At 39.3% G+C, this 13571-nt stretch overlaps 1 long non-coding RNA gene across 2 annotated transcripts in view; it reads right to left on the reverse strand.

The window, feature by feature from the left end:
- The window catches only part of LOC108409632 (uncharacterized), a 192278-nt gene that overhangs the window by 144212 nt on the left and 34495 nt on the right, over positions 1-13571 (reverse strand). The window lies entirely within an intron of this gene.

The following is a 13571-nucleotide window of genomic DNA, read 5'->3' on the forward strand; positions in this document are numbered from 1 at the left end:
TTACTCAATACATTTCCTCTGGAATACACTCTGACCCTGCCATTAACTCTCCATTAGAAAATGATTTTTGTTTAAAAAAGGCACGTAAGAGTAACTAGAGATAATTTTTTTTTAACTTCCACCAGGATCACAAAATCTCATCTTTGCCTAAATATCCCATGTATGCTTTGTTCAAGCTGTTCCATCTACCTAGAATGGTGTTAATAAGCATCTGTTCCTCCATAGAGCCACCTCCTCATTGAAGCTGCATCCAATTGAGTAAATCTCTTCTGCCATAACACTTTTTTGAAAGTGGACTTTGTTACATTATATTCTTGCTTAGGACTAGGCCTACCTATAGTACCTAGCACCATGTTGGTGCTGAATGAATTAATAAACCCACACATACATTCATAAAATGCTTTTGACAATCTCACTTATAATTATATACTTATACTCAACTAGAATAAGAATCAGTGTGAGTTTATGTGCATAGAACTATTTATAGCTGCTTCATTAAAAATTAATGATAGTTGAAAAAGTAACAAATGCAGAGGCCTAGTTTTCATTAAAGTTTTTTAAGTTCAACTAAATCTTTATAAGTCTAGTAAATTTTCATATAAAATAAGAGGGCCTTTTATTACTTTGATAAACTCCAATTGAACAGACTAAAATCCCTTTAAAAATAAGTCCCTTTTACAAACTTAATAGAAATTCCTTTAAACATTTTAAAGGGGCAATTGTAAATCTAATGCATTTGCTTTTTTTCAATAAGCACTTCAAATACCTGCTCAGATAACCTTCAACACTAATAAGCAAAACACTCCCAAGTATATTAATAACTTTAAAATTTAATTAATTAAGGGTAAATATACCTCAAATACTCTAAAAAGCTATAATGTTAAAATTAGTGAAACATTGACAGATAGTAACCACACTAGTGGGGATGACGATTTAATACTATGGGTAACTGTTAAACCAGTGTTGTATATTTGAAATCAATATAAGACTGTATATAAAGATACTTCAAGGGGTGCTCAAGATGGCAGGGTGAATAGGGCAGTGGAAATCTCCTCCCAAAACCATATATATTTTTAAAATATAGCAAATACAACAATTCCTAAAAGAGAGACTGTAAGATACAGTATAACAGGCAGGCTACACTACATTTGCGAGAACTCAGCATCTCACAAAAAGGGTAAGATACAAAGTCATGACCTGGTGGGACCCGAACACTCCCCCGACCCCAGCTCACCAGCAGGAGGAAAAGAATCAGAGTGGGGAGGGAGTGGAAGCACAGGACTGCTAAATAACCAGCCCTAGTAATCTGCACAGGGAGCACAGACACACATTGCATGGTGTACTGGATATTAGAGAAACAGAAAAGTAAAATCTGAGACAGGGATGCGAGTGGATCCCCATAGCCAGCTCCCCTGGGACAAAAGAAAAGCAGGCGCTTTAAAAGTCTTAAAGGGACAAGGGTTTAACAGGTGGACAAAATCGTACCAGCACACTCAGCCCAGCAGGCTGGAATTTTAAGGAACTTCAGGCACCCTAATCCCCTGGGTGGCAATGCAGCTCCGAACCCCTCACTGTAATAAGCAGCCTGCCATTCATTCCCCCCACCAGTGTGGCAAGCAAACTGGATGACCAGCCACTAATGCAGACCAGCTGGGGAGCAGCCCCGCCCACAGCAACCACACAGTCTTCTCCCAGTGTGCAGCTAACCGGACCAGACCCAGAGGCTGCTGCCTATGCCCTGCACAGGAAAAGGAAGCCAGCAGAAGGTCCAGAAAGCATGAAGGAGCGCTGTTCTTGCAGGAGAACACACCTCTGCATGGGTAACTGGCAGAGGCAGCAGAGAAGGGCAAGGCAGGCGATGAGCAACCAGGAAGGGACTTTGTTCTCCCAGCAGACACACACGCCACTTGCCAGCGATCATTTGTATTGCCATGAAAAGGCAAAAGAATCTGGTCCAGTTCAAAATCACTTAATGCCAGAGAGAGGGCCTGGCAAGATAGATATAACCAATCTTCGAGAAAAAGAATTCAAAATAAAAGTTATAACCATGCTGATAGAGCTGCAGAGAAATATTCAAGAGCAAAGGGATGAAGTCCATAGGGAGATAACAGAAATGAAACAATCAATAGAAGGACTTAAGAGCTGACTGGATGAGATGTAAGAGACTGGTAATGGAATAGAAATCAGAGAACAGGAATACAGAGAAGCTGAGGCAGGGAGAGATAAAAGGATCTCTAGGAATGAAAGAATATTAAGAGAACTGTGTGACCAATCCAAATGGAACAATATTCACATTATAGGGGGTCCAGAAGAAGAGAGAGAAAAAGAGATAGAAAGTGTCTTTGAAGAAATAATTGATGAAAACCTTCCCAAGCTGGGGAAGGAAATAGTCTCTCAGACCATGGAAGCCCACAGATCTCCCAAAAAAGGAACCCAAGGAGGACAACACCAACACATATAATAATTAAAATGGCAAAGATCAAAGACAAGGACAGGGTACTAAAGGCAGCTAGAGAGAAAAAAGATCACCTACAAAGGAAAACCCATTAGGCTATCATGAGACTTCCCAACAGAAACCTTACAGGACAGAAGAGAATGGCATGATATATTTAATGCAATTAAACAGAAGGGCCTTGAACCAAGAATACTGTATCCAGCAAGGTTCTCATTAAATTTTAAGGAGGGATTAAATAATTTCCAGATAAGCATAAGTTGCTGGAATTTGCCTCCCACGAACCACCTCTACAGGGTATTTTAAAGGGACTGCTCTAGATGGAAGTACTCCTAGGGCTAAATAGATGTCACCAGAGAAAATAAAATCACAGGAAAGAAAGCAGACCAACCAAATACTAACTAAAGGCAAAATATAAAATCAGCTATCCACAAAAGCAGTCAAGGGAAACACAAAAGAGTACAGAATAAAACACCTAACATATAGAGTAGAGGAGGAAGAAGAAGGGAGAGAAATAAAGAATCATCAGACTGTGTTTATAATAGTGTAATAAGTGAATTAAAGTTAGATGGTTAGATAGTAAACAAGCTACCCTTGAACCTTTGGCAACCATGAATCCAAAGCCTGCAATGGCAATAAGTACATATCTATCAATAATCACCCTAAATGTAAATGGACTGAATGCACCAATCAAAAGACACAGAGTAATAGAATGGATAAAAAAGCAAGACCCATCTATATGCTGCTTACAAGAGACTCATCTCAAACCCAAAGACATGCACAGACTAAAAGTCAAGGGATGGAAAAAGATATTTCATGCAAACAACAGCTAGAAAAAAGCAGGTGTGGCAGTACTTGTATCAAGACAAAATAGACTTCAAAACAAAGAAAGTAACAAAAGATAAAGTAGGACATTACATATTGATAAAGGGGTCAGTCCAACAAGAGGATATAACCATTATAAATATATATGCACCCAACACAGGAGCACTGACATATGTGAAACAAATACTAACAGAATTAAAGGAGGAAATAGAATGCAATGCATTCATTTTAGGAGACTTCAACACACCACTCACTCCAAAGAAAATAACAAAGGACACACAGCCACTGAACAACACACTAGAACAGATGAACCTAACAGACATCTACAGAACTCTACTCCCAAAAGCAGCAGTATACACATTCTTCTAAAGTGCACATGGAACATTCTCCAGAATAGACCACATACTAGGCCACAAAAAGAGCCTCAGTAAATTCAAAAAGATTGAAATTCTACCAACCAACCTCTCAGATCACAAACATATAAAACTAGAAATAAATTGTACAAAGAAAACAAAAAGGCTCACAAACACATTGAGGCTTAAGAACATGTTCCAAAATAATCAATGGATCAATGACCAAATTAAAACAGAGATCAAGCAATATATGGAGACAAATGACAATAACAGCACAAAACCCCACTTCTATGGGACTCAGCGAAGGCAGTACTAAGAGGAAAGTATATAGCAATCCAGGCATATTTAAAGAAGGAAGAACAATCCCAAATGAATAGTCTAACATTGCAATTATTGAAACTGGAAAAAGAACAAATGAGGCCCAAAGTCAGCAGAAGGAGGGACATAATAAAGATCAGAGAAGAAATAAACAAAATTGAGAAGAATAAAACAACAGAAAAAATCAATGAAACCAAGAGCTGGTTCTTTGAGAAAATAAACAAAATAGATAAACCCCGAGCCAGACTTATTAAGAGAAAAGGAGAATCTACACACATAAACAGAATCAGAAATGAGAAAGGAAGAATTATGATGGATCCCACAGAATCACAAAGAACTATTAGAGAATACTATGAAAATCTATATGCTAACAAGCTGGATAACCAGAAGAAATGGACAACTTCCTAGAAAAATACAACCTTCCAAGACTGACCAAGGAAGAAACACAAAATCTAAACAGACCAATTACCAGCAATGAAATTGAATTGGTAATCAAAAAACTACCCAAAAACAAAACACCCGGGCCAGATGGATTCACCACTGAATTTTATCAGACATTTAGAGAAGACATAATACCCATTCTCCTTAAAGTTTTCCAAAAAATAGAGGAGGAGGGAATACTTCCAAACTCATTCTATGAAGCCAGCATTACTCTAATACCAAAACCAGGCAAAGACCCCACAAAAAAAGAAAATTACAAACCAATATCCCTGATGAACATAGATGCAAAAATACTCAACAAAATATTAGCAAACTGAATTCAAAAATATATCAAGAGGATCATACAGTATGACCAAGTGGGATTCATCTCAGAGATGCAAGGGTGCTACAACACTCGAAAATCCATCAACATCATCCACCATATAAACAAAAAGAAGGACAAAAACCACATGATCATCTCCATAGATGCTGAAAAAGCCTTCGACAAAATTCAACACCCATTCATGATAAAAACTCTCAATAAAATGGGTATAGAGGGAAAGTACCTCAACATAATAAAGGCCATATATGACAAACCCACAGCCAACATCATACTTAATAGCAAGAAGCTGAAAGCTTTTCACCCAAGATCAGGAACAAGACGGGGATGCCCATTCTCCCAATTTTATTCAACATAGTACTGGAGGTACTAGGCACGGCAATCAGACAAAACAAAGAAATAAAGGGCATCAAGATTGGTAAGGAAGAAGTCTAACTGTCACTACTTGCAGATGACATAATATTATACATAAAAAACCCTAAAGAATCCACTCCAAAACTACTAGAACTAATACCTGAATTCAGCAAAGTAGCGGGATACAACATTAATACACAGTAATCTGTTGCTTTCCTATACACTAATGATGAACTATCAGAAAAAGAAATCAGGAAAACAATTCTGTTCAAAATTGCATCAAAAAGAATAAAATACCCCATGGACATACAATGGGGAAATGACAGCCTCTTCAACAGCTGGTGTTGGCCAAACTGGACAGCTACATGTAAGAGAATGAAACTGGATCATTGTCTAACCCCATACACAAAAGTAAATTCAAAATGGATCAAAGACCTGAATGTAAGTCATGAAACCATAAAACTCTTAGAAAAACACATAGGCAAAAGTCTCTTGGACATAAACATGAGCGACTTCTTCATGAACATATCTCCCTGGGCAAGGGAAACAAAAGCAAAAATGAACAAGTGGGACTATATCAAGCTGAAAAGCTTCTGTACAGCAAAGGACACTATCAATAGAACAAAAAGGCATCCTACAGTATGGGAGAATATATTCATAAATGACATATCTGATAAAGGGTTAACATCCAAAATATGTAGAGAGCTCGTGCACCTCAACAAACAAAAAGCAAATAATCCAATTAAAAAACGGGCAGAGGAGCTGAACAGACACTTCTCCAAAGAAGAAATTCAGATGGCCAACAGGCACATGAAAAGATGCTCCATATTGCTAATCATCAGAGAAATGCAAATTAAAACCACCATGAGATATCACCTCACACCAGTAAGGATCGCCACCATCCAAAAGACAAACAACAAATGTAACCGCAGATGTGGAGAAAAGGGAACTCTCCTACACTGCTGGTGGGAATGTATTTTAGTTCAACCATTGTGGAAAGCAGTTTGGAGGTTCCTCAAAAAACTCAAAATAGAAATACCATTTGACCCAGGAATTCAACTCCTAGGAATTTACCCTAAGAATATAGCAGCCCAGTTTGAAAAAGACATATTATGCACCCCTATGTTTATCGCAGCACTATTCACAATAGCCAAGAAATGGAAGCAACCTAAGTGTCCATCAGTTGATGAATGGATAAAGAAGATGTGGTACATATACACAATGGAATATTATTCAACCAAAGAAAACAAATCCTACCATTTGCAACAACATGGATGGAGCTAGAGGGTATTATGCTCAGTGAAATAAGCCAGGTGGTGAAAGACAAGTACTCAGTGATTTCATTCATCTGTGGAGTAAAAGAACAAAGAAAAAACTGAAGGAACAAAACAGCAGCAGACTCACAGAACCCAAGAATGGACTAACAGTTACTAAGGGGAAAGGGACTGGGGAGGATGGATGGGAAGGGAGGGAGAAGGGGAAAAAGGGGCATTAAGATTAGCACACATAATTGGGGGGAGGCGGGGGCATGGGGAAGGCAGTACAACACAGAAAGACAAGTAGGGACTCTATAGCATCTTACTACACTGATGGACAGTGACTGTAATGGGGTATGTGGCCAGGACTTGATAATAGGGGGAGTCTAGTAACCATAATGTTGCTCATGTAATTGTACATTAATGATACAAAAAAAAAGGTACTTCAATAAAAAAAAATAGTGATATATTCACAACTTTCCACTTAAAATCTTATCTTACACTAATTCCTTAATTCCTTATTTTAAATGGAAATCATGAGGCCACCATGCCAAGCAGAATCATGGCTCCCCAAAGGTGTCACTTCCTAATCCCTAGAACTTGTAAACATGGCAAAGGGGAAATTGCAGGTGTGATTAAATTAAGCACTTTAAGATAAGGAGATTATCCTGGACTACCTAGGTGGGCCCAATGTAATCATAAGAGTCCTTAAAAGTGGTAGAGGGAAGTAGAATAGGTCAGAGTGATGTGATGTGAAGAAGACTCCTCCTGCCATTGCTGGCCTTGAAGATGGAAAAGATGACATGAGCCAAGGACTGAGGGAAACGTCTATAATCTCAAAAAAGCAAGGGAACAACTCTTCCCCTGGAGCCTGCAGAAAGGTACTTAGTGCCACCAACACCTTGACCTTGGGCCAGTGAGACCTGTGCAGGACTTCTGACCTTCTGATGGATTTGTGTTGTCTTAAGCCACTGAATCTGTGGCAGTTTGTTAGAGCAGTAATAGGAACTAATACAGTTAACCTGACAGATTTACCAGCAGCCCAGCCCTACAAAGCTTTTCCCTAAGTTCTGCCCCTTCAGACAAATTCCCACTGACTCTTCTGCTGCATGTCCCATACTCCAGTCTGAGTGAGAGTCTGTCTGCAAATGAAAGGCATAAAGGTCTTTATAGCCTAATTCATTAGCAAGAGTTATTTTGACTGCCCAGATAAATGGACCTACAAAAGCTAGACAGGTGAGCTCTCCCTCTCAGGGGTAGATGTAAAGTTGTCTCCCTCCTATTCTGCAAAGGCTTGATTGAGGTTAACACCAATCACACTGCTGCCCAAGAGATGTCCCAGGGAATCAAAGATCCAAATTCTCCCGAATAAGCAATGTTTAGGAAGCAGCAGTGTCCTAGGCACTGGGGCAGCCATTCAGAAGTATGAGCTCTGCCCTTGCCTTCAAGGAACCTACTGACATGGCAAGTGGCTGAGAGGGGCAAGAGAATGTACATCAACTACAATGCAAGGTCCAAGTTCCAAATGCCCCGAGTGAAGTACCAAGTGCCAGAGGAATTCAAAGAGGAAGAACTGAGCTCCTGCTTCTGAAAAGGAGAACGATGTGGGATAAGTCACAAACTCACAACTTACTCATCCTGAGTCAGTGTGAACAAGGCTCCTCTGGACTCTGGGAGACAAGGACTGTGGCTTCAGGGCCAGAAACCAAGACTTATGACCCAAGCCCATTTGGTGGTATCAATAGGTTTCTTGACAAACACACACATAGAGGGACACATTCTGAATATTGGGCAGATTTCCCTCTTGAATGGAACTAAAGCTCTCTGTGTTTCCTAGGGTCCCAGTGCCTAAGCCTTGTCATTGTTCTAGGAAACTAACAGAAGCCCAGTGAACCACAAGTCCTTTCAAGGAGCTCTATGGTAGTTAATTTTATGTGTCAACTTGGCTAGGCCATGGTACCCATTTTTTTGGTCAAACAAGGACCAAGATAATTGCTATGAAGGTTATTTTTTAGATGTAATTAACATTGAAATCAGTAGACCTTGAGTAAAACAGATTACCCTTCATAATGTGGTGGACTTTAGCCAATTGTTGAAGGACTTAACAGAAAAAGACTGACATCCCCCCAAAGAAAGGAATTCTGCTTCCAATCTGCCTTCAGACTCAAGACTACAACATCAACTCTTCCCTGGGTCTCCAGGCTGACAGCCTTCCCTGTAGATTTCAGACTTCCAGCTCCACAACTGTGTGAACCAATTCCTTAGAATTACTTAGAATAAATCTAGATGGATGGATGGATGGATAGATGGATGGATGGATGGATAGATGGATGGATGGATGGATAGATAGATAGATAGATAGATAGATAGATAGATAGATAGATAGAGATAGATGATAGAGATGGATGGAAGGATAGGAGAAAAGAAAGAAAGGAAGGAAGGAAGGAAGGAAGGAAGGAAGGAAGGAGGGAGGGAGGAAGATGATGGATTTTAAGGACTAAAAATTTCTATATAGAAAGATATACACACACATATATGTATAAAGAGATATACTGTATAAATCTATATAGAGATAGAGCAATACATATCTTACTGCTTCTGTATCTCTGCAGAACCCTGACTAATACAAACTCCTAGGAAGAGAACAAGGGCAAGGAAAGTCTAGAGGAAGCCTTCAAGAGGGCAGGAGGGAAAGGGAGAAAAACCAAGCATGAGTGGAATCTAGTGGCTGCAAGAGGCAGCCAGCCAATCACCACATTTGGCAGATGCCAAAGAGTGTGACAAAATATTCAAGTCACCCACATGAAAGTGTTGGAGTGGTCCCACTTTCTTGTACTTTTTAAACTTATATTTAATTGCTTTAATTATACTTAACTATTTAGTTTTTTCTTAATTTCGAAGGTATTCCAAGGAACCCTTACTTCCTTCAGCGAGGCAGCACAGCATAGCGATTCAGAGCAAAGAATCTGAAGCCAATCTGCCTGGGCTGAAACCCCGCCCACCTCTTCCTGCTGTACTGGGCAGTGTGCTGAACCTTGACATGCCTCAGCCCCCTGACCTATAAAGTGAGGGTGATGACGGAATTGCTGTAAGGAGTCAGCTGTTGCATTGAACATGATTAAGATATTTTGTGTGGTTAGAGCAATGCTTAACCCATAGTAAGCTTTATATAAACATTCATTATTATTATTATACATTAAGCCCCCTCTCCACTTTTTGTTTTGCACTATGTGCTCTAGGCACAAAAACCATGTATTGTATATAAACTATTAAAAGAAGCATAATGAGTAAGTCAATAACCCACACGATTCTCATCTTAGCTTATCATTTAGAACAGTGGTCTCTATCCCATCAGTAAATCTTTCTTAAGCATAAACCCAATATATGTGTATTCATTTATTTGTGAAGTACAGGCAGGCACTACTATCATAAACTAATATTTCAAAGCATAATGGACACTTAAGAGGAGAGTCCTCATTAGTAATGATGGCTATAAATCCATATTTTGAATAATTGTGATTTTGAATTTTTGGCCAATTTTTGGTCAGACTTCATTAGCTTATCATTGTTTTTACCTCCAACTGCAGCCAGTGAAGAGGCCCTCCCAGGAAGAGCCGTGTTAGTGCTGACATTTTCCTTTATGTCTGCAACAGCAGTTTCTTCACTCTGCTCTTTCTTTGCAAGAAACTTCTTTAAGCATTTATCCATTTTGTGAGATTTTGTTTACTTAAAACTAGACACTATTACCTATAAATACATTTAGCCAGCCACACAAAGGTTTCAGTATGCCACAGTACACCAAAAACAAATGACCGACTGACAGTACCACTGGCTCCCATGCCACATTGAGAGGTCCAGGTGCCTTGGGTACTGACATGATACCTGAGGCCTGATGGGTAGACAGAGAGGACCATTATCAGTCTGGATATTAAACATTTGTAAAGCTTTTGTGCTGCTTGTTCTCTGTGTGTCCCTAAAGATCTACTCTCCACTTCTCTGCCCAGTTCCATGCCCCCGGGGGCTGATTACAAAGGGCTGCATCTCCCAGACTCTAGCCAGTTAGTGTCTGGTTGGGTAGCCCAATGGAAGGTGCCGGCAGAGACCAGAGAACAGTAGAGAGAGTTTGGGGTCTTTCTTGTACCCCTTCTTCGCTGGTCACGAATCTCTGACAGAAGCTGTATCCCTCCTCCACAGAAAGCCTCCTCTCCAAGCCTGGGAGAAGTGATTCCCAGTGTTCCCGCCTCTGGGAACCTCAGCATCCTTTGCGTTCCCTTAATCCTTCCCACACCTCTTCAAGCAGACCCTTCATTTATATCCCTTCATTTGGAACTACAGGGAGATGACTTCCTGCCAGAAACCTCACTGATAATTGCTTTATTTCTTCCTCTTTAGTAAAGAAATCAGTAAGTTTCTTTTTTTAATTCCAGCACTTCACTTTGTAAACCATGGTTTAAAAAACTATTCTGATGATTAAGCCAAATCATTTTCCCTTTTTCCCACCACTCTTTGGGGAAAGTTCTCACTCAAGCCAACAAATACCTGCTGAGTGAGCCCTGGGTAGCCAGTTGCAGATCTGCCTTCTACTCAGGGCTCTGCCACTCTGGGCTGACCCTGGGGGAAGCTGCGCCAGCTCTCTGACTCAATCTCTCATCCATAACATGAAGATATATTGGATTAGTTGGTCTCTAGGTCTCTTTTAGTTCAAACATCCTTTTGGGATTTTAGGAAGCCACATTTGAGTTCAGATGAAACTATGTTATTTAGTATTCTTGTTTTATTTCTAGATTTTCTTCTTCAACACTCTTCCCACCCCCACCCCATAACAAGCCCATACACACTGTCAAGTTTTTCTTGGATCAAAATTCTTTAAATTTTATAAATTCCTAGGCAATAAGAAATAAGAGAGCCCAGATGCAAAATCAGTAATAAATTGAATCATACTCTTCACCAAGTGTTTCAAATATATTACTTTTTTAATTGTCATAGCAACCTTGTAAGGTATATACTAGTATTATACTAGTTTTACAAATGCAGAAACTGAGGAGGCTCAGAGAAATTAAACGATTTGTCCAGGATCACACAGTATGGTATGCAGGAGCTAGCTCAGGACAGCTGAACTAAATGTATGTATCTCTTTACAGCTCCACATTCAGTGATAGGTTGGTAACTTGGCCGCGATGTAAATATTTATACTACAGAATTCAGCTACAAATCAGAAATTTGTTGTTGATGGTGTTTCAAGAACTGATTTTTAAACATACCATCACACTCAGGTCACACAATTACTAAACCACAGAGCTAGGGTTTAAGTTCACATTTGTCTGGCCCTAAACCCATTGTTAATTTTATGTCTTTCCCATACAGCACCTAATACAAAACCTTGGGAAGAGTCTTTCTGAAACACACATTTCTGCACCAGATAACCAGAGGTCTTTAAGATAAACTTTCATTAGCCTTGCCATCCAAATAGTCTTTCTATTAGATGAAGATTTGCCAACAAATAACTTTGAGAGAATTTTTGGCTTGTGCTTATAGCCCTGCCACTGGAAGATGGAAGTGGATTATACACAGAGCACTTCTTTGTTTCCATTTCCCTCATATGTATGAACACAATGCTCTCTTCCCCTCTCCCAGTCAGGGCTTGTCCCTCTTTCTAGGTTGGGCATTTCACAACCATAAAGTGCTTTGACGTGAATGCAATTTTAACTTGAAACAAAACAAAGGAGAGGACAGAACCCTTGAATTCAGGCAACCCTAAAATCATGACCTTCACAGGCTTAAAGACATTAAACCTGACAGAGACCTCAAGAGGTGATCTGGTCCAGCTTCTATTAACTTCTTATAAGCATATACCCTCCCCCATCCCATTTCACGGATGAGATGACTAAGACCTAGAAATGTTCATGATCTGCCCAAAAAACAATAGAGGATCATACTCTCTAATTTGATAATTATTGTAACAGGATATTGAATGGGGTTTCTCTTGTCCCAGAACTTTGTGTTTTGTTTTCATTATGTATTAATTTTAACCAGCTTAACTACCCTGGGTCACCTCACTTCCTAGTTCTATGGACTTTGGTCTCTTTCCAGTACTTCTAACATGGGCTACATTCCTTAGCCCAAAGAGAAATGGCCTGAGTTTGTAATTTGGAAAAACACTTCCAATCACTCTTTAATTTTCAAAGATACACAATGCACAAAATCATAGCATCAGGTGTGAAGGGAAAATAAAAAGATACACATTAAACTTTGTGACCTGTTTCATTATAATCACTTATGCAATAAAATGTTATGTCTCCTACAAGTAGTGAGTCTACAGCATCTTACTACACTGATGGACAGTGACTGTAATGGGGTTTGTGGGGGAGGACTTGGTGAAGGGGGGAGTCTAGTAACCGTAATGTTCTTCATGTAATTGTAGATTAATGATAAAATGAATTTTAAAAAATGTTATGTCTCCTAATTACCCCTGCAAAAAAAGTTTTTAGGTTTGGAAATGCCCCTAGTTTTGTTTTGCTTTTTTACCAGCTATATTGAGATATAAGTGACATTTAACATTGTGTAAGTTTAAGGTATATAATATGATGATTTGATATGTGTCTATATTGTAAAAGGATTACCACAATAAAGTTAGTTAACATCTCTACCACCACAGTTACCATACGTATATGTATAGTGAGAACTTTTGAGATCTATTCTCTTAGCAACTTTCAAGTATATCATATAGTATTGTTAATTATAGTTACCATGCTGAACATTAGCTCTCAAAAACTTAATCATCTTATAACTGGAAGTTTGTGCCCTTTGACCAATAGCTCCCTACTTCCCTCACCCTACAGGCCCTGGCAACCACCATTCCAGTCTGTTTTCACGAGCTCAGTTTTTTTAGATTCCACATATAAGTGAACTCATACAGACTGTACTTATCTTCCTTTGTCTGACTTATTTTATTTAGCTTAATACCTTTAAGGTCCACCCATGTCATCATCAATGGCAGGTTCTCCTTTTTCATGTCTGAATAATATTCCTGTGTGTGTGTGACATTTTTGTTAGCTCCCATGTCTTAGCTATTGTGAATAATGCTGCAATGAAAGCCCAGAACTTTGGATAAAACACAATGCAGGGGACAAGTATCCTGACAGAATAAGTTCAACAGTTAAATCCAGCCACCTCCCTGCAGGGCTTACAGAGAGGCCAGAATCAACCTTACTCCCTCCATCCCCTGAATCAATATAAAAGAAATTAAAAGGAGG

The sequence above is a fragment of the Manis javanica genome, chromosome 2 (genome assembly GCF_040802235.1).
Source record: "Manis javanica isolate MJ-LG chromosome 2, MJ_LKY, whole genome shotgun sequence".
In the NCBI taxonomy this organism is placed as follows: Eukaryota; Metazoa; Chordata; class Mammalia; order Pholidota; family Manidae; genus Manis; species Manis javanica.